Consider the following 25,157-nt stretch of genomic DNA (forward strand, 5'->3'; position numbering starts at 1 on the left):
CATCATACAGGGAGGCGTAATGAGGACACAATCTGAGTTATCACAATGGCAATGACATTAGAAGGTGCAGGAAGTGTTAAGATACGGCTGCTGTTAAAATGGTCTCCAATGCAAATAACCGTCGCTGCTGTGTGTTTAGCACCTATTACAGGCCGGGCACCATGCTCAGTGCTTTACACACCTATTGCTCATCCTCAAAATGACCCTATGAAGGGACTTAGAAGTGCTAGATACACAATAGGTAGACAAGGGATGTAATTAGGCGGATGCCAGAAATGCAGGGCCACCAATGTTTTTTTCTATTAAAAATATTATTAAAGTCATTCTACTAGAAATCAGAATTTTGTGAATTTCTTTACATTATTTATTATGATTTAAAAAAATTTTGAATTACACACGGAGGTCATTGTTACCTTTATAGTGCACAGGATCTCTAAAAAATCTTACTTTTACACCCTCTTCCCTTGCAGATATTATTAGCTCGATTTTAGAAATGAGGAAACTAAAACTCAGAGAGGTTAGATAGCTGCTGAATCAGTCAGGGGTCATTGGAGGAGCAAAAAGAAAGAGGAGGTGATACTCAGAGGAGAAGTTGCATTAGCCCCTTAACTGGAGCTGAGCTGCTGAAGACACTGTAGAAGTCAGTCCCAAAGCCACTGAAGAGGTGCCGCCTCAACTGGGTCTGGAATCAGCGTGGGCTGCCAGATTCTGAAATAATCTGAATGAAAACACTAGCAGTCTCCAGCAACTGCCTCTCTGTTAAAATCAGAAGCAGGAGGCCACTCTCATCTTCCTGCCTTCTGATCTCTCTCCAGTGTCTCCTATTAGTAGAATTGACCAGAAAATCAGCAAGTGAAGGAAGCTGAGAAACAGAGTCTGCAGATCCCCAGCCCTGCAGAGCAGAGTGGAGAAAGGCGGGTCTGGGTTGGAGAGATGACAGGCAAATATCCAGGACACTCATACAGCTGGAAAGTGGTATGGCCAAGCTATCCCATGCTGCCTCTTTGTAGAATGCATATGTTAATGACAAAGCTATACTATTGAGTTAATTTTATTGACTTCACTTGAAAATGCCCGTTTGAGTTAATCTAATTCACTTTACTTGAAGATTCGTAATTCGGAGGCCTGAAAACTGGTCCTGACCTGAAACTTGCCTGAAAATTCGTCGTCTGATTCCAGCTCTTTATTAAACTTTGCGTATGATCTTTCAAAAGAGAGGAGAAATGCTCCATATTGGTGAGTTTATGAACATTGGTATTGGCGCCCATGGGTTGAAGTCTCAGCATTCTGGAACCTCCTAGGATATTCTGCTGCTACTCATGGCATTTTCTCAAGCCCCAGAGAGCAGCTTTGAAACTGAAATGGCAATTTACATTCCTACTGGAAATACCTCAGTTATTTGGTAGCAATTCTTGAGCTATTTCTAGGGCCAAATGGCGTTGGATTTTTCCATTGCTGGGGACCTTTCAATAACGATCATTTATTGCACACTTGTGAATTAGGTACTAGCGATATGAGAAGAGAGAAGATAACATTCCTGTTAGTGGGGAACTCAGATTGTAACATTTGACCCAAATCCCCTAGCAAACACTTTTCTCTGAGAGAAATGTTTTAACTTAGGTTGTATATTTTATTTATTTATTATATTTTCTTTTCTTTTAAGATACCAGTTCTCTGCTTCAACCCAAGAAATCAAAGACAAAGGAGGGACATTAAGGAGGGTAAATTTTCTATTACAGTATTTTCTTGAGATGGTTTCCAGGTTAGCTAGACATTCTTTCTAAATTGCAACCTTGGTCCTCTATTTCTTTGTTAGCATCATGGCTGAGAAGTGAGTTTATCTTGAGAAGACCTGTTACCTGATAAGGGAAGGACAGGAAGGAATATTCTGGTCTGTCTTCATCCTGACGTTGCTGCCACATAAGGATCATGGATGTGAAAAGCAGACTATAGTAAGAAAGGGTGATTCTATATCTCAGGACCATGAGAATATTTTCTAGAAATAGAGTATGGGACATGGCCAACTGTGAGGCATTTTTCTCAACTTTACATCCTTACTAAAAAACTTAATGCTACCCATTACCTACTAAATTAACCTAGAACCCATGGCGTGGAGTTTAAGGCCAGTGAACAACTGATCATGTTCTTTTCCAATCTGGTCTACCATTACACCAAACTCCTGCCTGCTCCAGCTTTCAGATGTTTGTTAAACAAACAATCCTTTTTAAGAAAACTAAACATTGTACGGAGCTGTAAAACACAGGACAGATAAAGGCAGGATTGTCTGGTTAGAAATGATGGAGGATCCAGAACCTGAATGCCTTGTCTTCTTTGTGCCCTGGCCATGGAGGCATCTCGTCCAAAGCCCAGATTGCTCTGGCGCTTCTAAATGTTCCATCTTTCCCTAAGTCTTTCACTCTGTCCTATTGCTCAGTTGGATGTTTTTGCTTGGCTTGCCCTTCTTCTCTAGCCCTTCCTATTCAAACACATCTCCAGCCTAAATTCTACCTCTTCCAGTAAGCTCTTCATGATTTGCCCCTACTTGAAACCAATCTAGACTTCCTCTGCTTTGCCAGAGCACTTGTGTTTCCAATGGTTGTATTCAGGGAAGGTTGCCCTACTCCTTTGCAAACTGTCTTGAAGTCAGGGACTTTTTCCACCTTAGCATCTTCCTCATGTCCTGCACATATTAAGTACTCAATGATGAATTACTTTATAAAAGAGGAGAACATTTACCCTTATATAGGTTATTGATGGTTCTCCTCAGACAGGACAAGATTTTCCAAATTTTCTTCCCTATTTCCACCATGTGAAATGACTTCTTCCTGCTAGGCTCTGCTCAAATGCCGCATCATAAATAAAATTTTTCTTGAATCTTCCTAGATGAAAGTAATGTCAAGTTCCCCTGAAGGCACAGTAGCACACTTTCTGTCCCTCTCTGAGGACACTGGGCTTTCTATCACATATTATACGGCCACACACATGCTTGTTATACACAGTTGTAAGTTACTTAAGAAAGGATCCATGTTCTAGAACTGTAGGAGTATCAGATCTTCAGTGAGACAAAGAAGGTTTCAAACCCAGGCCATACCAGTTAATATCTGGGTGACGTTGAGCAAAGGACTTGACGTCTTTGAATCTTCGTTTCCTCATCGTAAAATGAGTCTGATAACATCTCTTTCAGAGACTTTTTAGGTGAAAATTACATTTGATAAGATCAAAGAAGCTTATAAACGTTGGGTATTCAAAATTATAAATCCCATCTCCCAGATTTATCTTTGAGACTTCTCCGGAACTTAACATGGTCCCTTGTATAAAGTATATGCTCAATTAATTTTTGTTTGCTTGCTGAATTGAATTAGGCTAGTGGAATTACTATTCCGGGAAGTGTTGGTGAGAGTTATGTGGAAAAAAATGGTTCTGTTGCCAAGGGGATTGGGAAGCATCAAGTTGTCTCTGAATGCATTTTTAAAAACAGGATTAAAAAACCCTTTCAATATTCAAGTGTGCATCATTTGGCTATGTATCTCTTCACAGAGAATCTCACAGGACTAGTGTTCGTTGCAGGAGAGGTTGGGAAATATAGAAATAGGTTCCTGGCCCTAGAAGGGTCGGGGAGGAAAGCCAGCCTGCCCTCAGAGTGTCTTTCTTGCCTAAGACTGACTGGCAGGTTCTGCAGAGACTCTGCAGTTGGCATTTCCTAGGTAGATTCATCGTGGCCCACAGTCTGATCTTGTAAGCTCTTGAAGGTAGCTTATCAGCCAAAGGATGTGGACTTTCTCTCGGGGACCGACTCACATCAACCAAGTTTAGAGATTTATGAATAAACGTTAATCTGAATTTCTTAATTTGCCACGAGCAGTCTTCTTTCAGGTGGAATGTACCATATGAACTGGCCCAATTCATATTTTTTTTTCCCTCATAAACTCATCTATAGAGAAAGTCAAACTCTAATTGGAAGGCTTGTTGGTAAGCCTGAATCAGAAAAAGCAGGGAATTACTGAACTGATTCAGCTAGACCTTCCATCCAGCACTCCTTCCCTCTCTCCTGCTCATCTACGCATTCAACAAGTACTTCTTGAAAACCAACCAAGTGAGACAGTACAGCAGCCAGCTCTGGGGTGAAACATCCTACTTTTCAATAATGGATTTTCTGCTTGCTAGTCACATGACCTTGGGGAAGTCACTTAACTTCTTATTGCTGCAGTGTCCTCCTGTGTAATAGCACCTACTCCAAGGGGGTTAAAGAAATTACCATATGCAGATGACTTACTACCTGACACCGATGGTTTGCATACCTCTTTAACATGCACATAGGATAGATAGGCTGTGCTTTCTAGTTTTTTTTTTGCACATTGGGAAATTGAGTTTCAAAGTGATTAACTGCTCTGCCCTAGGTCACACCCAGTTAATAAGTAGCAGAGTTTGTTCAAGACCAAGTAGTAAAACCTACTATTTATTTTAGAAAACCATGAATTTTTGGCAGCCTCGGGGAAGAAATAAAACATAATAGTTTTGTGGGCTCTCATTTCCCTTTTAAAAAATTCTAAGCCTTTAGAAATAAAGGGTGGACACTAGTTTCTTTGTTTATCGTCAACTTTTGATTGATTTTGTCGTTTTCCATATTTCTCTGCTGTAATTTCGGCCTCCCTCAAATGATGCCCAAACAAATGAGATCAATTTTCGTCTGAAATATTTTTTTTAAAGAAATTATAGTCATCCCAGACTCATGTTCTTAGGGAGGGAACAGTACATTTGGCAATTTCCATTGCTTCTGGTTGTGATCAGATTGAATTTTAGGCAGTCGTCTTCAAGCTATGCCCTAATTAAGATGAACAGATATTGTTAGCAGGCCTGTTTAATCGGTTTCCCATCTGGCATAATCATGTTTATGAGCAAGATCTGCTCTTTCTTGGCTTGGGCAATGGCTAAAATCAACCAAACAAGGCAATCATGGCCGCTGAGGTAAAAACCAGGGCCCACTCTTCACCCCTAATCCTACCTGGGAAATCACAATTTCAAACCTGCAGGACAAGCGTATGGGATACTTGCACTGCTGGAGCCCCGTTAGGTTCATGGCATCCATCCATCCATCTATATTATGCTTATTTCCATCCATTCCACTCCAGTAAACATTCTCTGAGCCCTTCATATGTGCTGGGCTCTCTATGACCCAGGGCATACTATTATGAAAAAGAAAGTATTCCTGCTCTCAAGAGCTCCTGATATAATAGATAAAGTCTCAAAAACATAAGGACTTAAGAAATAAAGCCTAGTGCTATTTAGGGAAGAGTGGAGTAGGAAAAGATCTTGCATTGAAAATAATTGCCTGTTCAGTTTTGCATTCTGTCTCTGAGAATGGTGATTGTGCCAAAGGAGAGTGTGAAAGCTGACCTTTGTTACACTGTTTCCCCAAAGGAACATGCCTCTGATAAATTATTTGTATCTCTATGATGGATGATGCTCTATCGATCTCCTGACTAAACAAAGGGCAGACGACACTGGGAGAGAGATTTCAAGTTAACACAAGTGTGAGTGAACTGATATCGCTACTTTCTATCAGGAGAACAATTTGTGGATGAGAAAAATATGTCTTTGGGGGTGGTGCCACTTATTGCCTGTAGTCCACTCAGATCTCAGCCAATATGGTAGCTCTTGTAATGTAAACAGATACAGGAAAGATGCTAAAATGCTCCTCCGTCCAAGAATGCCCATAACGTTATATTTCACAAGGGGTTTAGTCAACGTTGTGTTAATAGGAGATTTATGAGACTAGACTATGTTGTTTTAGGAAGAAAAATGAATAGTTGCTAAGGCGAGGTGTGCATGCCCTTGGGAAATTCCATGTTACACTGGCTACAGCCCTTACTGGAGGAAAGAATGAAATAGAATAGGAGTTCTCACCTTCTTTCTCTCGTTTCAGGATCTGAGCCTTCCCTGCTCCCTGTAAGCTTGTGAAGCTTGGGCAGAGGGAAGCCTCCATTAGCATCTGGGCAGAGCCCAGGAGTCTAGATTTCCTTTCTTAAGTAAAGAGGGCTGGAGTCTCAGCCGGGAATGGGATAGTGACACCCATATGGGGAGACTTGAGGTGTGGCTGCAGGAGGAAAGAGAAGAACAGGGAGCAGTAAGAGGGCCACTGAGAAGAAGGGAGATGAGGAGCTAGGGAGTGTTTACATGCACAACCAACAAAGACCCTAACTGTAAGCCCTCCTCTGAAGGGCACAAGTGATTCAGAGCAAGTTACCACCTCCCGTCTCTATTGCTTTGTGCTTGACTGAATCATTATTAGTAAAAGAACTGCTTCCACTTGTGTTCAAGTTCTGTGTTTGTTTCACCTGGGGAAGTGGGTTGTGGGGTTATTCACAAATGGAGCTGTTCCAGATAGCATGTGGGACCATTTGGTGGTACTCTGGGGGAGGCATGGCAGGTGGAAAGGGGAGCATCAAACTTCCCCTTGGAGTCACCTATGTTGAGAAGACCACAGGTCATCAGGCGTATTCCTAGGCACTGAGAACTGCAAGGCGGATTTCCTGGATTTCCCTGATGACCTCCTCTCCACCCAGAGAAAGAAAGGGGATCCTGCCATATTCTGGTTACATAAAAAAGCACTTTGTAATGGTTCAAGTTGTTTAAGTAGGAAGTGGACCATGGAGGAAGGAAGCGAAGTCCTTCGTGCTGGAAGTGTGTTAGCAAATATTGATCAACTAATTGGAAGGGATATTTGGGGTAGAGTAAGTTTAAACATTGTTAGGGCGACCAGAAGTTCCCAAACTCAACTGCACATCAAAATCAGCTACTGAGCTATTAAAAATACAAATGTCTGGGTCCCACCTCCAAGACTGGACACATCAGAACATCTGGAAGTAGAGGCAAAGAATCTAATTTTTTTGAAGAAGAAGATAAGCGCCTCGCTAACATCTGCCACTAATCCTCCTCTTTTTGCTGAGGAAGACTGGTCCTGAGCTAACATCCATGTCCATCTTCCTCTACTTTATATGTGGGACGCCTGCCACAGCATGGCTTGACGAGCAGTGCATAGGTCCACACTCAAGATCTGAAGGGGCGAACCCCGGGTCACTGAAGCTGAACGTGCGAACCTAACTGCTGTGCCACTGAGCTGGCCCCAAGAATCTGTATATTTTTTAACACAGTGATTCTAAAACACAGCCACATTTTAGACCCAGTGGACTAAGTGAACTTTAAGACAGAAATCCAACTCTGAGATTTTATGTCTCACTTGAAAAGCAAGTGATATATTGGATCACTTTTTAAGCTCTAGTCCTTTAGTATCTTGTAGGAATTGGGTGAGTTTTACTGTGTGTTGAAAGACTGTCACAGTAAGAGTGGTTGCGTTTCAGTTACTACCTGCTGGGGCTGGCAGGTAGAGCTGTGAGTGACCTGGAGCGTGGGTTCCCAGAGACCTACAAATAAGCTGAAAGAGGATTCTGGAACCCTTCCTGGGACACTGAGAGCCATGTACATAACAACACCATCTGGTACCAGTTTTCTTTCTTCCTTATGTAGGCTGATGTCAACAGTGAGAGAAAAATGTAACAATGAAGGCAAAGGTGTACAAGACAAACGATGTAATACAAGCAATTCTTAACATCAACTTTCCCATATTGATGCCAGGCAAGCAAGGGGCAGAGGCCCATACTAATTGGCCATTTTATAAATTGCCCCAGCAAAACCCTCCTCACTGAGGCTTAGTTTTATACTTGTTACTAAATAACCAAGGAAAGGCTTTTTAAAGACAGATCCAGTGTGGACCCCAAAGTGACAGGGTATAGTACTGGATAGCAAGCTCTGGAGATTAGCGCATGGGGTTAAGGACTTGTTTTTGGACTCTTCTACACACTCACATTGACCTTAGTCATCTGGTTACAGCCCAACTTGCCTATCATTCTCTTGCCTCCATGGAACCTCCTCTCCAAGCTAGCCTTCCTCATCTACCACGTCTACTTCTCCCTTTCTAGAAATGTTCAGTGGCTCTCTATTGCTGAAAGGATGAAGTTCAGCTGCTGAGTGTGGCATGCAAGGCCCCATGATCTGCCCTCTGCTTGTCTCTCTAGATTGATCTTCTGCCCCTCCACATGTTTCACGCCCTGTACTTGAGCTGTAACTCCATACGTACCCCTGGACAGGCTTTGTTGGGCTTGCTTTCTTGTTTTTGCCCATGCCATTTACTCCACCCACATTTCTTGATGGTCTAGTGATTCTTCAGATGATGGCTGAAGCTTCTTCACAATTTTTCCTCTGATTCTCCCTTCCCAAGCAGAGTTGATCTCTAGGCTTGGTGCTACTACTGTACCTAGAACATCAATTTATATACCATTTATTACACTGTTGCCATTAATGGCTTATAAGTCTGGCCTGTCTTTTCTAATGGACTGTACTTTTTGGGTGAAGGCATGGTTTATTGTCTTGTTCAGCATCTAGCAGCTAGAAGGTGTTCTATATACAGATGATGAAAATAGGACAACTATGAGCCAATGTCTAGGGGATTTTTATTTTCTTTATGAAACAAGAAGTTCCAGTAACTTTGGAAGTTGGCTATGTGCCTGGAGTCTTGATTTGTCAGACTATGTTTGCTGTTTTCACCCTAAGATTCAGACCTACCTTGGTATGTCTGGAATGCCAGATAAACAGACACTAAGTATTCCTGGAAAAGAAAGTATATCAAAGGAAGAATTACATATTTATTCTGAGGAAAACTGGGCAAGTCAGAGAGGAAGAATGATTTTGAGTACAATGCAATGCTTATTATTTCAAGAATTGTCTGACCTAGTCCTCATGAGCTGACTCTCATGTCCTGGGAGAAAGGGCTATGATGGGTATGGAGTAAGTGATAAGAGAGAGTTTAGCGGAATCTATGTGAGACATTTAGAGGCATCTTCTAGTAAAAAGAGACCCTAGTAGGGGTGTAAATGTAATTGTTCCACTTGGAGTGAAACACATGTTGATGTGCAGTAGAGATATTGGCCTAACTAGGAAGCCAGACAAGCCTAAAGCTGGAGAGAGACAGAAAGAGAAAGAGAGAGAGAGAGGGAGAGAGCGGTGGGAGGTGACAGCTCACTTGCAGGACCGCGGAGGCAGAGAAGGAGAGGAAAAATATGATGGATGCATAGCAATTGAGCTCAAGTAAGACACTCTCCAGGACTCCCTGAATTATCTGGGAGAAGGTTTTGTTTCTTAAAAATGGGAGAAAGGCAGAAGCAGAGAAATGCTGTTTATTTTAGTGACTATAACCCGACTTCTCTCATCCTCTTCCCTTCCCTTTGGTGTGGTCTTGGAAAACACAAATTACAACAAGGAGTACATGATGTGGTTCCTGCCAGTTGATGGACCAAGACACGCATAACTAAAAAGAAAACCATGTCGAAGTACGTCAGGACTCATAGGAGGAAACTGTTATCTCCTTTCCAGATTGAACTTCTTGGCACCTAATTTTTAGGATTTAATGTTGCCCGAGGTTTTACTGCTATTTTGTCCTAAGGGAAAGCTAAAGACGGGAAAAATTAATTCCTTCCCACCAGACTTAACTTTGCATCAGCATATGCCATTGTTGGGATCTGAAAAGTGGCTAATTTGCAAGGTTGGGTTAAAAAATGAGGTACCTTAATTTTCTGGCCCTTGTAAAGTTCATGTGAGTGAGAAATAGCCCAGCAGTTGTTACAAGTGTGGGTCAAACAGCAGCTCTCAGTTGTATAGGAGTAAGGACTCCTGTCTTACACTGTTGACCGAGAGAATGTCTCAAGCAGTCTATTTGGGAGCTGCTTGCCTAATATTGACAAAACAGTGATGATGGCCACAGTATTTTAACTGGAAATGAAAAACTGGGAATTTATCTTCAAGAGTCTCTTTGATATAATCACTCTGGCCAGAGGACTTCCTGCTTGGCTAGAAGGTGAAAAGTCTAAGAGCAATTCCTGGCATCTTCGTATATGGCATATAAAAAGAAAAGTCAAGCAATTCACTTAGTATTAATTTTAAAGAAACAAATAAACGATAACAACAAACCATCACCCAAGACCTACGAACATGCACCTAAAATGTAGTGCCTCTCTGGATGGTCAGGAAATTATAGTGTCATGGACTTTGTGAACAGAGAGGAGCTGTCAAAATCACCTAATCCAATGCCCTCATCTCAAAAATGAGAAATCCAGAGAAATAAATAGATCATTGATTGAAATAACGAGGTGTTCGCTACTTCTTGGTCACAGTAGAATATCTATCAGGAAAACAGTTTCAGGACTTGGGTTAGAGCCAAGTGGGAAAAAAATCATACAGTAATTCCTCTGGTTCCCCCAGGATACAAAGGATTTAACTAGAACAGCAATATTATGCTCAACTTCTTTTTTTTAAACTACTTTATTGAGGTGTGATTGACAAATTGAAAGTTGTACATACTTAATGTTGTATAAGCTCAATGAATTTGGGGATAAATATACACCTGTGAAATTATCACCACCATCAAAGCCATAAACATATTCATCGCCTCCCAGAGTTTCTTCTTGCCTCCATTATTATTATTTCGTGTGTGTGTGTGCTAAGAACACTTAAAATAAGATGCACCTTCTTGGCAAATTTCGAGTACAATCCAGCATTGCTAGCTAGAAGTATTATGCTATATAGTAGATCTCCAGATCTTATTTATCTTGCGTAACAGACTTTTTACCCTTTAACCATCACTCCCCATTTCCCCCCTCCCCAGCCCCTGATAACCCCCATTCTACTCTCTGCTTCTTTGAGTCTGACTACTTTAGATTCTATATATAAGTGAGATCATACAATATTTATCTTTCTGTGTCTGGTTTATTTTACTTAGGAGAATGCCGTCTGGATCCATCCATGTCGTTGCAAATGGCAGGATTTCCTTCTTTTTTAAGGCTGTGTAGTATTTCATTATATGTGTATACGCAACGTTTTCTTTATCCATTCATCTGTCAGTGGACACTTAGGTTGTTTCCATATTTTGGCTATTGTGAATAATGCTGCAATGAACATAGGGGTGCAGATATCACTTCAAGATCTTGATTTCAATTCTTTTGGGTATATACCCAGAAGTGGGATTGCTGGACCATATGGTGGATCTATTTTTAATTTTTTTTTTAAAGATTTTATTTTTTTCCTTTTTCTCCCCAAAGCCCCCCAGTACATAGTTGTATATTCTTCGTTGTGGGTCCTTCTAGTTGTGGCATGTGGGACGCTGCCTCAGCGTGGTCTGACGAGCAGTGCCATGTCCGCACCCAGGATTCGAACCAACGAAACACTGGGCCGCCTGCAGCGGAGCGCGCGAATTTAACTACTCGGCCACGGGGCCAGCCCTCTATTTTTAATTTTTTGAGCTCCATACTGTTTTCAATAATTTCTGTGCCAATCTATATTCCCACCAAAAGTATATAAATATTCCGTTTTCCCCTCATCCTCGCAAACACAATCCTTTTGTTTTTTTAATAATAGCCATCCTAACAGGTGTGAGATGATATCTTCTTGTGGTTTTGATTTGCATTTCCCTGATAGTTAGTGACGTTGAGCACATTTTCATATACCTGTTGGCCATTTGTATGTCTTCTTTGAAGAAGTCTATTCAAGTCCTTTGCCCATTTAAAAAATCATGTTATTTATTTTTTTGTTTTAAAGTTGTATGAGTTTCTTACATATTTTGGATATTAACCTCTTATCACATATATGGTTTGAAAATATTTTCTCCCATTCTGTAGGTTGCCTTTTCACTCTGTGATTGTTTCCTTTGGTGTGCAGAAGCTTTTTACTTTGATGTAATACCACTTGTTTATTTTTGCTTTTGTTGCCTGTTCTTTTGGTGTCATATAAAAAATCATTGCCAAAACCAATGTCTGTAAGTTTTTCCCTTATGTTTTCTTCTGGGAGTTTTAAAGTTTCAAGTCTTATGTTTAAGTTTTTAATCTATTTTGAGTTGATTTTTGATGTAAGATAAGGGTTCAATTTCATTATTTTGCATGTGGATACCCAGTTTTCCCAATGCCATTTATTGCAAAGCCTATCCTTTTCCCATTGTGTATTCTTGGCAACCTTGTTGCAGATTAGTTGATTGTATATGTGTTGGTTAATTTCTGGGCTCTTGATTCTATTCTGTTGGTCTATGTGTCTGTTTTTATGCCAGCACTTTAGGGTTTTGATTACTATAGCTTTGTAGTACAATTCGAAATCAGGAAGGGTGATGTCTCCAGCTTTGTTCTTCTTACTCAAAGTTGTTTTGGCTGATCAGGATCTTTTGTGGTTTCACTTTTCTATTTCTGTGAAAAATGCCATCGGGACTTTAATAGAGATTACACTGAATCAGTGGATCGTTTTTGATAGTACAGACATTTAAACAATATTAGTTCCTCCAATCCATAAACACAGGATATCTTTCCATTTATTTGTGTCTTCTTTAATTTCTTTCATCAATGTTTTCTAGTTTTCAGTGTATAGCTCTTTCACCTCAAATTCTTTTATCAGTGGCAAAAGTGTCCAGAATTTTCAGATTGTCCATTTTTCTTGCTAATTTTATTCTACTCCCAGTATGACAGGAATTAACTCTGTAAAAGTTTGGACAACACCCTTACTCCCTTTAGAGGGCATTTATTGTTTCGTCTGGCTTGAACCCAAATCCTTTTTTCACTTGAAGAACTCTTGTCTCTGACACTGTGGTTCTGGTGAACCATGTGACCATGGGGTGTCAAATGACCTGAGCTAGGTCAATCATAATATTCCATTGCCCCAATTTCAGGAATTGGCTCAATGATGGGCATAATATCTAATCCTAACCATTCAGAAAACTTGCTTAGGAATTTTCTTACTAGAGCTAGAGGGAAAGGACTTTATTTTTCTCTGGTCATGAAGCTGAAGTGTGCAAACTTTGATTTGCTTTTGTGATGGTTCATCACTGAGGAGCAGTTGACTGGCAATAAGATATAGAAAAGCAAGACAAGAGATGCGAGATGGAGAATTGTTAGTGCTGGAGTCTTGCATCCAGTTAATCTGGAGGCTAATTGTCCCTGCTCCCTCCCTTTTGGAGGTTTGCTTATATGTGCCCACAAATTCCCATCCATGGCTTAAGCTAATTTCAACTGACTTTCTGTCATCATCATCTGTAAGTGTCCTAAGTATTACTTTCCATCCTTCTCCTCTGACCTTGATTCTCCCCTATATTTGGGTCATTAAGTCTGAAATAGGCAGAATAATGGCCCCAAAAGATGCCCATGTCCTAATGCCCAGAATCTGTGAATGTTACCTTACACAGCAAAAGGACTTTGCAGGCATGATGAAATTAAGGATCTTGAGATGGGGAGATTTTCCTAGACCCAAAGGGTCCTTGTAAGGGAAAAAGGGAGACAAGAGAGTCTGAGTCAGAGAAGAAGATGTGAGGATGGAAGTAGAGGTTAGAGTGATGTGGTTATGAACCAAGGGATGTGGGCAGCCTCTAGAATCTGCAAAATGCAAGGAGTGACCTCTCTCCTGCAGCCTACAGGAATCAGCCTTGCTGACATCTTGACTTTGGCCCCACAAGACTAAGCTGTTTAAGCAATTAATTTGTGGTTATTTGTTACAGCAGCAATAGGAAACTGAGATTAAAGTCACTAAAATTATTGAGGCCCAACGCAACCTCCTTGAACTGTTTTCCTCTAATCTGTGTCCTGCCCAGGCTTTGCCAAGAACTCACCACACATATACGCAGGCCACCTGTACAATGTAAAGCAAAGTCCCTGGAGGTTTTCCCTCTGCCATTTGCTGATGTGTAAAATTCCTTATCCATTTGCTATGTGTAAAATTCCTTAAGGGAGAAATATAATTTTTCTTGCATAATGACATAAAGCTTGGAGTGCAAATATTCTGTAGAGAGAAACATATTGACTTCAACTTATACACACTCAAGTGGAATGACTGAATAATGCTGAGTCCTTTCTCAGAGGAGGTGTTCATGAGGTGGGATGCGGTTGGAGGCATCTACATGATGGGGAGAAAGATGCTGAAAAGAGAGACCAAGATTCTGAAAACAAACTACTAAACCTCACAGTATCACAAAAGCCAGGCTTGGTTTCAGGAGATGGAAGGTGACCATGTATTTCTTTTTGCCTAGTTACATTTGCAGTGTACTGAGAATTTAGTTGTTGGGCTGTGAGATCTTAACAACGTTAAGCTCCCTTGGTTTCCTTATTTGTAAAATGAAGATAAAATTAACATACACCTCATTTTGTTTTTGTGAGGATTAGATAGTATATTGAATGCAGTTTTCTTAGTGCAGTGCTAGGTAAGTAGCAAGTGTTTAACCGCAGCAATATGGTGAATTGGATGGCACTGGGATCTGGAACACAATATGAGCAATGAGGTGGGTGGTGGGGAAGAAGTCAAATTCACTAAGCAATACGGGGAGCACGGATCAACAAGGATGTACATAGCAGGAGGTAATCTGGGCAAGCATTTAGTATCAGGGAATTCCCAAGAAGTATGACAAGCATCTGTTGGAAATCAAGGACATGGTGCACAAGGCCAAATCTGGGAGGCCTTCTCTAGATCACATGGTAGTCTGCATATACAGAGCAGGCAACAATATGGCCTGGCTTTCAGCTCAGTTTTCAAGACAATGATTCAGGCACAGGCACAGTAGGGGTTCATTACAGGATGAAGGTCCAAGTGGGAGGTTTTGATCTTGTGTGGTCAGAGTGGAAATCCAATAATTGGAGCTGGATCATTAGTCCACAATGTTCACTGCTTCTTAAATCCCATCATCAATAGTACTGGTTTCAAAACCTTGAGAACAAAAGACGGTGTGGGAATGCGAGGTGGGAAAGTAGCAGGAGAAGCTGAGCTCACCCATTGGGATCAATTGCCCAGTTCTGGGGAGAGGAAGACAGTCTGAGAAGGGACAGATAGGTCTTTTATCTTAAGATAAAGAAAACCCACCATTCTTAAGACTAACAGGGACGAAGTGTTGGGATCATTCACTTCTTCTGAAGGGCAGCAACTGCAAATTATTGAACGTTAGAAATAGACCCAGGAGATAGACCCTGGAGGTCATATGGTGTAGCCCTTCACTCTTTTTCAATCAGTGTTTTTTTAAAGATTTCTCCCTAGACCACAAGTTTTAGCTTCATTAAAATAAAAAACCCATGGTCTCTAATCAAGTGTCCTAAATCAGACTCTCTCAAGGCATGGGGGTGGGTGACTATAAATTTGCATTTTAACTACCTCCAAGGTGATTAAGAACTACGGATTTTGTGGTTCTTAACCCAGACTACCCATTATAATCACCTAGGGATGATGTCTCAACTGTGGACCAACTGAATTGGAATTTCTGTGGGTAGGCCTCAGGCTCTGGTATTCTAATGAGCAGTCTGTGTTGGGAACTGCTGGCATAGAAGGTGATAAAGTGACGTTCAAAAGGGCACTCCATTGAATAGTGGTTGAGTTGGAACCACAATTCAGTCTTTCCTAAAAAGGAGAACAAACTCTGACTGGTCTCCAAAACTGAGTGAACAAATTTCAAAATCAGAGGAATGGACGTGACGATTTGAGAGAAAGGGCAGTAGGCCTAGTATGAGCAGGGACAAATCAGGGGCTGTTGACCGACTTTGTGTACTAGCCAATACCTGGCATGCTATGGGCTGGCTGTGTTTAATCGAGGGTGTACTGACAGAAATAGAGTCTCTGAACACACAATTTACAGTGAAATCACTGCAAAAAAAAAAAAAAGGCACAGCTGAAACAATCCTTAACATTACTCAATTAGTGGCTGACACACTCTCTTGCTAAATCCCATAGCCCCAGGTAAACACTCAAATCAAGGAATGTGTACATCCAAAGCTGGTTGTGGAGCTGAAGTAAAGAACTGAGAAGAACACACTCAACACCAGAGAGAGATAAGGAATTAAGTGTGTATCTCATCTTCCTCCTTTTCTGAGTCATGATTCTCTGTTAGGAAGGCAAGTCCATCTCAACTTCAACCTTCACTAATCTCTCAGTGCCTTAGCTCCAGACACTAATTAAATTCCTAGCCAGCAACAGTTGAAGAACTTAATCTGCTGCACATTGTGGGGGTGATGTATATTGTGCTTGCTTTGGGCTCTGAGTTTGTTTCCTGCTAAGGTAAACTGGTTCTAGTGGGAACTGTTGGTGGATCTGAAGTAGTGAAGGCCCCTTCCTGGAGACTAACTGCTCTAATCTTCATTTTTGTCACTGGCTTAGGTGTGAGCATCCTTGATGCTGCCAGTTTAACCAGAGAAGACCTGAACAGATATGAGTTAGGAATGTAGTCCAACCCAATGCTGCTTGTGGTAGGAAGACCCACTGAAGATTTAACATTCTTTTATTCTTCTTTTCTGCTCTGTAGAGAAAGGGACTGGAAAACCACCTGGATGGGTCTTCAAATGGTCAATCACTTATGATACAAGAGTGTGACCATTTCCCGAAGCAGGTGGGATGGGAGGACGTGGAGCCCTCTCCAGGCAGATCATTATCATTATGGTTCAGGCAATCAGAGTATTTCTATCAACTTAAAGGAGGAGAATGAGATCTCTAGTCACGTGAGGGTCTGAGGTCCCTCCAGACAATTCACAGAAGTCTTCTGAATAGCATGGATAAGCAGCTTTATTGTCTGTGTGCTTCAGGTGTTAAAGCAGAACAGGGACTAGAGTGAGGTGGGCGAGGGACCCACACTGGGCAGCAAATTTAAGGGGGCCCATAAACTCAGCAATGGAGATAAATAATGTTTTAATGCAATGTTTTTAAAAATCAGAATTAATGCAAAAAATTCACACTAAACAAAATATCAAAATTTTGAATAAAGACAGGATCAGTAATAGTGCCATGTTGAGTCATATTGGTGCCTGCACAAAAGGAAAATCAGAAATACTGATTTTTAATAATAACACAGAAAATAACAAATAATAGAAAAGAGTGCAGCAAATCAATTTGAGATTAATTGCAGACCTAAATGTGAATGGTGAACAATAAAGCTTCTCAAAAGAAAAAAAAAGTCTTAGTAAACTTGGAGTAGGCAAAGATTTCTGAAACAGGACTCAAAGAGCACTAACCATAAAGGAGAAAACTCAAAAAACTGAACTATAATAAGATTAAGTACTTCTGTTCATCAAAGGCACCATTAGGAGGATGAAGAGACAATTCAGAACAGGGAAGATATTTGAAATGCACGTATCTAACACAAGAATCAAATCCTGAATGTATTAAGAACTCCTGCAAATGAAAATAAAAACACAGACAACCCAATGAAAACATGAGCAAAAGGCTTGAATAGGTACTTCAAGTGTATATATCTAAGTAACTAATAAGCATACGAAAAAGAGCTCATTTTCATTACTTATCAGGGAAATGCAAATTAAAACCACAGTGTGATACCACCACATAGCCACCAGAATGGCTAAAATTCAAAAAGCAGATAATACCAAGTGTTGATGAGGATGTGGAACAACTTGGATTGTTTCCCACTAGTAGTAGGAATATAATATGGTACAATCACTTTGGAAAACTTTGGCAGTGTCTTCTAAAGCTGACCAGGTACATCTCTCATGGCCCAGCAAATCCAACAGAAGAGCATACACCTGATCACCAAAAGGCAAGTACACGAATGCTCAACATCATTAGTCATTAGGGAAATGCAGATTAAAACTACAATAAGATACTACTACATACCTATTAGAATCACCAAAAGACAAGTACACGAATGCTCAACATCATTAGTCATTAGGGAAATGCAGATTAAAACTACAATCAGATACTACTACATACCTATTAGAATGTCTAATAGGTGTTCATAGCGATTGACTACATCATGTGTTAATAAGGATTAGAAGCAACTGGAACTCTCACAGACTCCTGGTGGAAATGTAAAATGGAACAATCAGTTTGGAAAATAATTTTAAAGTTTCTTAAAAAGTTAAACACGCACCTACCACATGACATGCTAATAGGTATTTACTTAAGAGAAATGAGAGCCTATGTCCATAAAAAGACTTGTACAGAAAGAAATGTCCATAGCAGATTTATTATTAATAGCCACAAACTGGAAATAACCCCAATGCCCATCAACAATGAATAGATAAGCAAATTGTGGTATATGCTTACAATGGAATACCAGTTGGTGAAAAAAAGGGAATAAACTCTTGATACACACAACAACTTGGATGAATCCCAAAGTAATTCTGCCGAGTGAGCAAAGGCAAAGAAGAGTATCTATTGCATGATTCCATTCATAGAAAATTCTAGAAAATACAAACTAATCTATAGTGATAGCAGATCTGTGATTGTGTGGAGAGTAGAGGCAATAGGGAGCGGTGAGAGAGAGGGATTGCAAAAGAGCATGAGGAAACTTTTGTGAGTACTGAACTTTTATTATCTTGATTTTAGCGATAGTTTCGTGTGTGTGTGTGTGTGTGTGTGCTTCTGTGTGAGTATGCCAACATTTATCTTATTGTACACTTTAAATATGTGCAGAATATTGTTTATCAGGTACATCACAATAAAGGTTTTAAAAACATAATTACATAAAAGGCTGTGCTCTCAAGTTGCTCATTGCATAACAGTGTATAGGTAGATAAATGTATCATTATCATGCACATGTTTGGTGCAATTATAGAAGGTTTTGGCGAGTTGCAGAAGCAGGCCAATCCAGAGAGAAGGAAGAATCAGGGAAAGCTCTAGAAAGGGATGTTTGGTGAAGTGTAGGTAGTCTAAAATGATGTAGTTTAAGACAGGACTGGAGATGCACTTACAAGCCAGGTGGTTAAGGGCTTGTACGCCACATTAGGAAGATGCAGGGCAAGGAGAGAAGTAGGACCAATGAATACATTAACAATATTAATCACAATTTTTGGTGGAGGACCAATTTTCTCAGTAAGATTTATAATTCACAACTCTAGTCATTTAAAGATCAATAGGGCTTGATTGAATGAATAGCCTCATTTGTTTGCCATCTACTCTCATATTATGCACAGCATGTCCTAGAAAAATATGTACTAACATGAATGTGTTAGCTCCATTTCTACTAAAGCTGGAGCGTTCACATTACTCAGGACTAACAATTTGTTTTGTCCTTTTGCATTATTTTTCTTTCAACTTATTTTCTTTGAATTTAGTGAAAACACATTTTTTTTGCTTAACAAGATAAATTAAAATTTTCTCCTAAACTTAAGTCAAATAATCTATATGGTATGATCAATTTATTTAAAGGTCCATGGCAACCTTCCCAAACCATTATGGTGAATACCCTATCTAATTTGCCTTCAGGTGATTTTTAAGTGGGATGAATAGAAGGAGGAGAAGTAGCAGGAGGAATAGCAGAGAAGAGGAGGAGGGGAAGGGAGCAAAATGACAATTGCATGAAACCCACCATTAAATGCTTAATAATGTAATAAAATTGCTATCAAAGCCCTTTATTGAGTAGTTGTTGGAATCATTATTTTAATACATTTGTCCTGGTTTTGGAATTGCAAAAGACCCAGAAGGATATTTACTTTTTTCCTTCTTCATTCTATATTATTGTCTCCAGAGTACAAACAAATCAAATACATGGTTTTTATTTTTTAAAGCCTCAGAAAGAAAATAAAATTGTTGCTATTGTAAGGAAACAGGCCCTGACTCTCAATAACTTAAAAAAGCTCTGATTTTTGAGTACCTCTATTGTTTTATTTATCTCCTTTCATTTAGTCCCCACAAGAACCTACTAAGTCATTTTTGTTAGATCCATTAAGAGATGAGGGAAATGGAGGAATAGAGATTACCTCGATTACTCAAAGTTAAATAGTTAATAATTATGATCTACCAGCTCAGCTGATTTGAACCTGGGTCTGTTGTATCTAAAACCCATGTACTTTACTTTACTTCATATTTCCCCAGGCAGGTTTTGTATGTTAAAGAGATTTAGGAATAGATGATATAGCCCTGGCACACACTAAGTACTCAAAAGGTGGTGGTTTTTTTAAAATACAAAATTGACCTAATTTTCAAAGTATGTTTTCTACACTCCAAGTTACCATATTTCTCCATTTACTTAATATTTATAAAGGGGATCTGAAGGGGAAATTTAAGAGATCCTTCTTGCCTCCTTTCTCTCTTGGGAAGAGTCCCTCTCACTAGTTATATATCTGTTTGAGATGGTTTTACTTGAACTTGCCTTTTTCTCTCATAGTGAATGATTCAGGGATGATCTCAGTGAGCTAATCAGAATCTGTCCACAGAATTTTTGAAACTGTATCTAAGAAAGGGAACCTCTCTCTCTTTTTCCTGAATTTTTAGTATGTAAAAATCAGCAGCTACTGGTAGCCACCTTTCCTTAGGTGATAAGAGAATAAAGGCAATGGTCAGGCAGAAGTAGTTACAGGGAAATAACAGAGTCCTTGAACTCTTTATTTCCCAGGCTTCAATTGTTTTGAGGCATAAATTCATCCTTGCCCTTATGACAATTTAATTCTTCCATTGTACCTTGGATCCTGAGAGTCAAGAGATTTTTTTTTGTCAGTGAGTCCAAAATGATTTTCTATAACTTGTCACCAGAAGTCCTAACTGATGCAAACCCCATTAGAAGAGTAGTGTTTCTGTCATTATTCTAGTCAGGTTGACAATTCTGGAATAAAAAAGGATAAGCTGCCATGAAACTACACTTCTGCATGCATTTTCAAAAATATTAAAAATAAGTGACATTTAAAATGTCTATCTAAACAGTGTTTTCACAGGGTAATACCTATCAGAATTAGATTTTAAAGAAATAAACACCTGGATATAACTAGATAATTTTTACATTAATCTTAATTATCCATCAGTACTAGTGCTAGCTACAGATTTTAGTTGCAAAATTTCCAGCTAAATCAATGCCAACTCATCCAAACAGAGAATGTTTCATTAAAAGGATATTGTAGGCATTTCAGTAGCAGTAATGGCAGGGTAACTGGTGCAGGACAACCTGCTTCTCCCAATAAAAAGGATAAACTCTGGATAAAATATAAATAAGCCCCAAAATATCTGAAGACACTGGAGAGCATCCAAAAGAGGAATAAACTTGAGGAAATCAGACACTTGGAAGAAGGGAACAAAACTAGATGAAATCTGTAGTTTTTCCATGACAGCACTCACCAATCCCCATGGCTTGGGGTAGCAAGAATTCAAACAGAAAGGTGCAGTTTTATTGGTTTGATGTTTCAAAGAATACAATTTAAGGCTGAGAGAACAGCTATAAATTAAGAGGAGAGAAGGAGGGACCTATAGGGGGGAAATCCCTAAATATGTGTATAAACCTCGCTCAACTCTTTGACTGTATATGTATGGGGGGGGCCTTCAAGTAGCAGAGAAGAAAGAAAAAGCTAGAAGTTGAATAAACAAAGCAGAGATTTCAGCTGCTGTCTATTGCAAGGGAGATGGTTTGACATTTGGATCTATCCAAGTAAAGGGGTTTGGTAAACACCTAGGCTTTCCTTTGAAACCCCAGATGAGAGATGCCTTAAGAGCGAATGCTATTTCCCAGGACTAAGGATTCTTTCTAAGACTAAGGGAAAGTCCCCAAAGATTCACCATATAAAATATAATACCAAGGATCCACAAATTCAAGGTTATCATCTAGTAGTTTAACTGCTGGGTAGATAGACGTATCTTTCACAATATCCAGTATACAATAAGAAAAATTACAGTCAAAATAGATTTTAAATAAAAGACTATAGTAAGAGATAAAGATGGTCGTTATATAATGAAAAGAATTTAATCCATCATAGGATGTAACAATTGTAAATATTTATGTACCCAACATTGAAGCACCTAAATATGTTAGGCAAATAGTAATATATCTGAAGGGAGAAATAGACAGAAATACAATAATAAGCTGAGGACTTCAATACTCCATTTTCAACAATGAATAGATCATCCAGACAGAAATCAATAAGGAAACATTGGACTTACACTACATATTAGACCAGCTGGACCTAACAGACATGTACAGAACATTCCCCCAACAGCAGCAGAATACACACTCTTCTCATGTGCTCAAGGAACATTCTCCAGGATAGAGCATACGTTAGGCCACAGATAAGCGAATAAATTTAAGGAGATTTAAATCATAGCAAGTATCTTTTCTGACCACGATTGTTTGAAAATGAAAATCAACAGGAGGAAAACTGGAAAACTCACAAATATGTGGAAATTAAACAACACACTTCTGAACAACCAATGGATGAAAGAAGAAATCAAAAAAGTATTTTGAAACAAATGAAAATAGAAATACAACTGTGGGGGCCAGCTCCGTGGCCGAGTGGTTAAGTTCGCGCTCTCTGCTGTGGTGGCCCAGGGTTTGGATCCTGGGCATGGACATGGCACCGCTCGTCAGGCCATGTTGAGGCGGCGTTCCACATCCCACAACTAGAAGGACCTGCAACTAAGACATACAACTGTGTACGGGGCGGGGGGGGGGGGGGGGGGGGTTTGGGAAATAAAGTAGAAAGAAAAAAAAAAGAAAGATTGGCAACAGTTGTTAGCTCAGGTGCCAATCCTTAAAAAAAAAAAAAAAAGAAATACAACTGTGTTGGAAAACCTGGACCTTATGTGTGAAGTTAAGAATATGCTGATTATGACCTGCTGAATGGGGAGGCACAAGCCACCACATGGGGTCAACAGGTAGCTCACTCGGCATCCAATCTCCCACTCTGGGAAAATAAAACCCCTGGCTATTTTGACTGAAGGCATAGTTTCAATATACTCACACAAAGGAAGTAAAGTCAAAAGGTTTATTACTTACACATCCCAGAATAGGGGCACAATGAGCTGAGAGAAAGGCAGTGCTCTGTCCCAGGTCACAAGTAACCAGGGGGTAGAGATCAGGGTAGCAAGCACCTCTTACTTATAAAGTGGTTGGGTTAGAAGTCACTAATTTTTCATGGGGTTAACTCTGAGTGGATATTTTAAAAGATGCCCTGGGTAAAGCGAGGTGGGAACTTGTGGCAGAATCCTAAGCTTGGGTCCTTATCTAAATGTCCAGACTTTTGGTGTGAGCAGCATTGTCATACTGTATAATGCCTAGGCAGTAACTCGAAATGGCTGTTGTCTCATCACAGCAACATACCAAAACTTTTGGTATGCAGCAAAAGCTCTTCTAAGAGGAAAGTTTACAGCAATAAATGCTTACATTAAAAAAACAGACAAAGCTAAAAAAACCCTAACTTTACACCTCAAGGAACTAGAAAGAGAAGAAAAACTTAAGCCCAAAGTTAGAAAAAGGAAGGAAATAAAAATATCAGAGCAGAAGTAAATGAAATAGAGACAAGAAAAACAATAAACATCAACAAAACTATGAAAAAGTAAACAATATTGACAAACCATTAGCTAGGCTAAGAAAAAAAAGAGAGAAGACTCAAATAAAATCAGAAATGAAGGAGGAGACATTATAACAGACATCACAGAAATACAAGGGATCATGAGACTACTATGAGCACTTATACACCAATAAACTGGATAACCTAGAAGAAATAGATAAATTCCGAGAAACATACAACCTACTGAGACTGACTCACGAAGAGATAGAAAATCTGAACAGACCCATAACAAATAAGGAGATTGAATAAGTAATCCAAAACCTGCCAAAAAAGAAAAGTTTAGGACCAGATGGTTTCACTGGTGAATTCTATTAAACATTTAGAGAAGAAATAACGTCGATCCTTTTCAAACTCTTTCAAAAAATTAAAGAGGAAGGAACACTCTCAAACTCATTTTATGAGGCCAGCATTATTCTTATGTCAAAGTAGATATAGACACTACAAGGAAAGAAAACTTTGGACCAATATTCCTGCTGAATATTGATGAAAAATTCTCAACAAAATATTAGCAAACCAAGTTCAGCAGCACATTAAAAGGACCATACACCATGATCAAGTGAGATTTATTACTGGGATAAAAAGACAGTTCAACATTTGCAAATCAATAAATATGACGTGCCACAATAGTAGAATGAGAGATAAAAGTCATATGATCCTTTCAATGGATAGAGAAAAAGTACTCGACAAAATTCAACACATTTCGTGATTAAAGCTCTCAAAATATTGGGTACAGAAGGATCATACCTCAACATCTTAAAAGCTGTAGATGACAAGCCCACAGAGAACATATTCAATGGTGAAGGATTGAAAGCTTTTTCTCTAAGATCAAAAATAAGACAGGGGAACCCACTCTCAATACCCCTAATCAACATAGTACTGGAAATCCTAGCCAGAGCAATTAGGTAATAAAAAGGAATAAAAGGCATCCCAAATTATAAAGGAAGAAGTAAAATTGTCTCGGTTTGCAAATGGTCTGATCTTGTATATAGAAACCCTAAAGACTCCACCAAAAAGCTATTAGAACTAATCAAAAAATTCAGTGTAGTTGCAAAATACAAAATCAATGTACAGAAATCAGTTGTGTTTTATACACTAACAAGGAACTATCTGAAAATGAAATAAAGAAAATAAAATAATTCCATTTACAATAGCCTCAGAAAGAATAAAATACCTAGGAATACATTTAACCAAGGAGGTGAAAAATCTGAAAACTATGAGATTAGTGAAAGAAATTGAAGAAGACACAAATAAATATCCTGTGTTCATGGATTGGAAGAGGTAATATTGTTAAAATGTCCATACCATCCAAAGTCATCTATAGATTCAATGCAGTCTCTATCTAAATTCCAATGGCATTTTTCACAGAAATAGAAAAAAAAATCCTAAAATTTGTATGCACCATAAAAGACCTCCAACAGCCAACACAATCTTGAGAAAGAAGAACAAAGCTGGAGGCATCATGATCCCTAACCTCATACTATATTACAAAGCTATGGTAATCAAAACAGTATAGTACTGGCATAAAAACAGACACATAGACTAATGTAACATAATAGAAAGCCCAGAAACAAACCCACACGTATACATTCAACTAATATTTGACAAAGGAGGCAAAAATACTAAATGAGGAAAAGATAATCTCTTCAAAACATGCTGTTGGGAAAACTACATATTCATTTACAAAAGAATGAAAATGGACCCCTATCTTACACCACTCACAAAAATTAACTCGAAACGGATTAAAGGCTTAAATGTAATACCTGAAACCATAAAATTTTTAGAAGAAAACATAGCAGAAAATCCCCTTGACATTGGTTTTGGCAACCG

The 25,157-nt window shown here is 39.3% G+C and overlaps 1 long non-coding RNA gene across 1 annotated transcript; it reads left to right on the forward strand.

Moving 5' to 3' along the window:
* The first annotated feature begins 610 nt into the window (after positions 1-610).
* On the forward strand, positions 611-4,267 carry LOC139046245 (uncharacterized). The gene is made up of 3 exons (XR_011506080.1): positions 611-975; positions 1,109-1,236; positions 1,664-4,267. It is a non-coding gene; the product is annotated as an uncharacterized lncRNA (long non-coding RNA).
* Positions 4,268-25,157: the final 20,890 nt, after the last annotated feature.

Source organism: Equus asinus, chromosome 2, assembly GCF_041296235.1.
Source record: "Equus asinus isolate D_3611 breed Donkey chromosome 2, EquAss-T2T_v2, whole genome shotgun sequence".
Classification (NCBI taxonomy): Eukaryota; Metazoa; Chordata; class Mammalia; order Perissodactyla; family Equidae; genus Equus; species Equus asinus.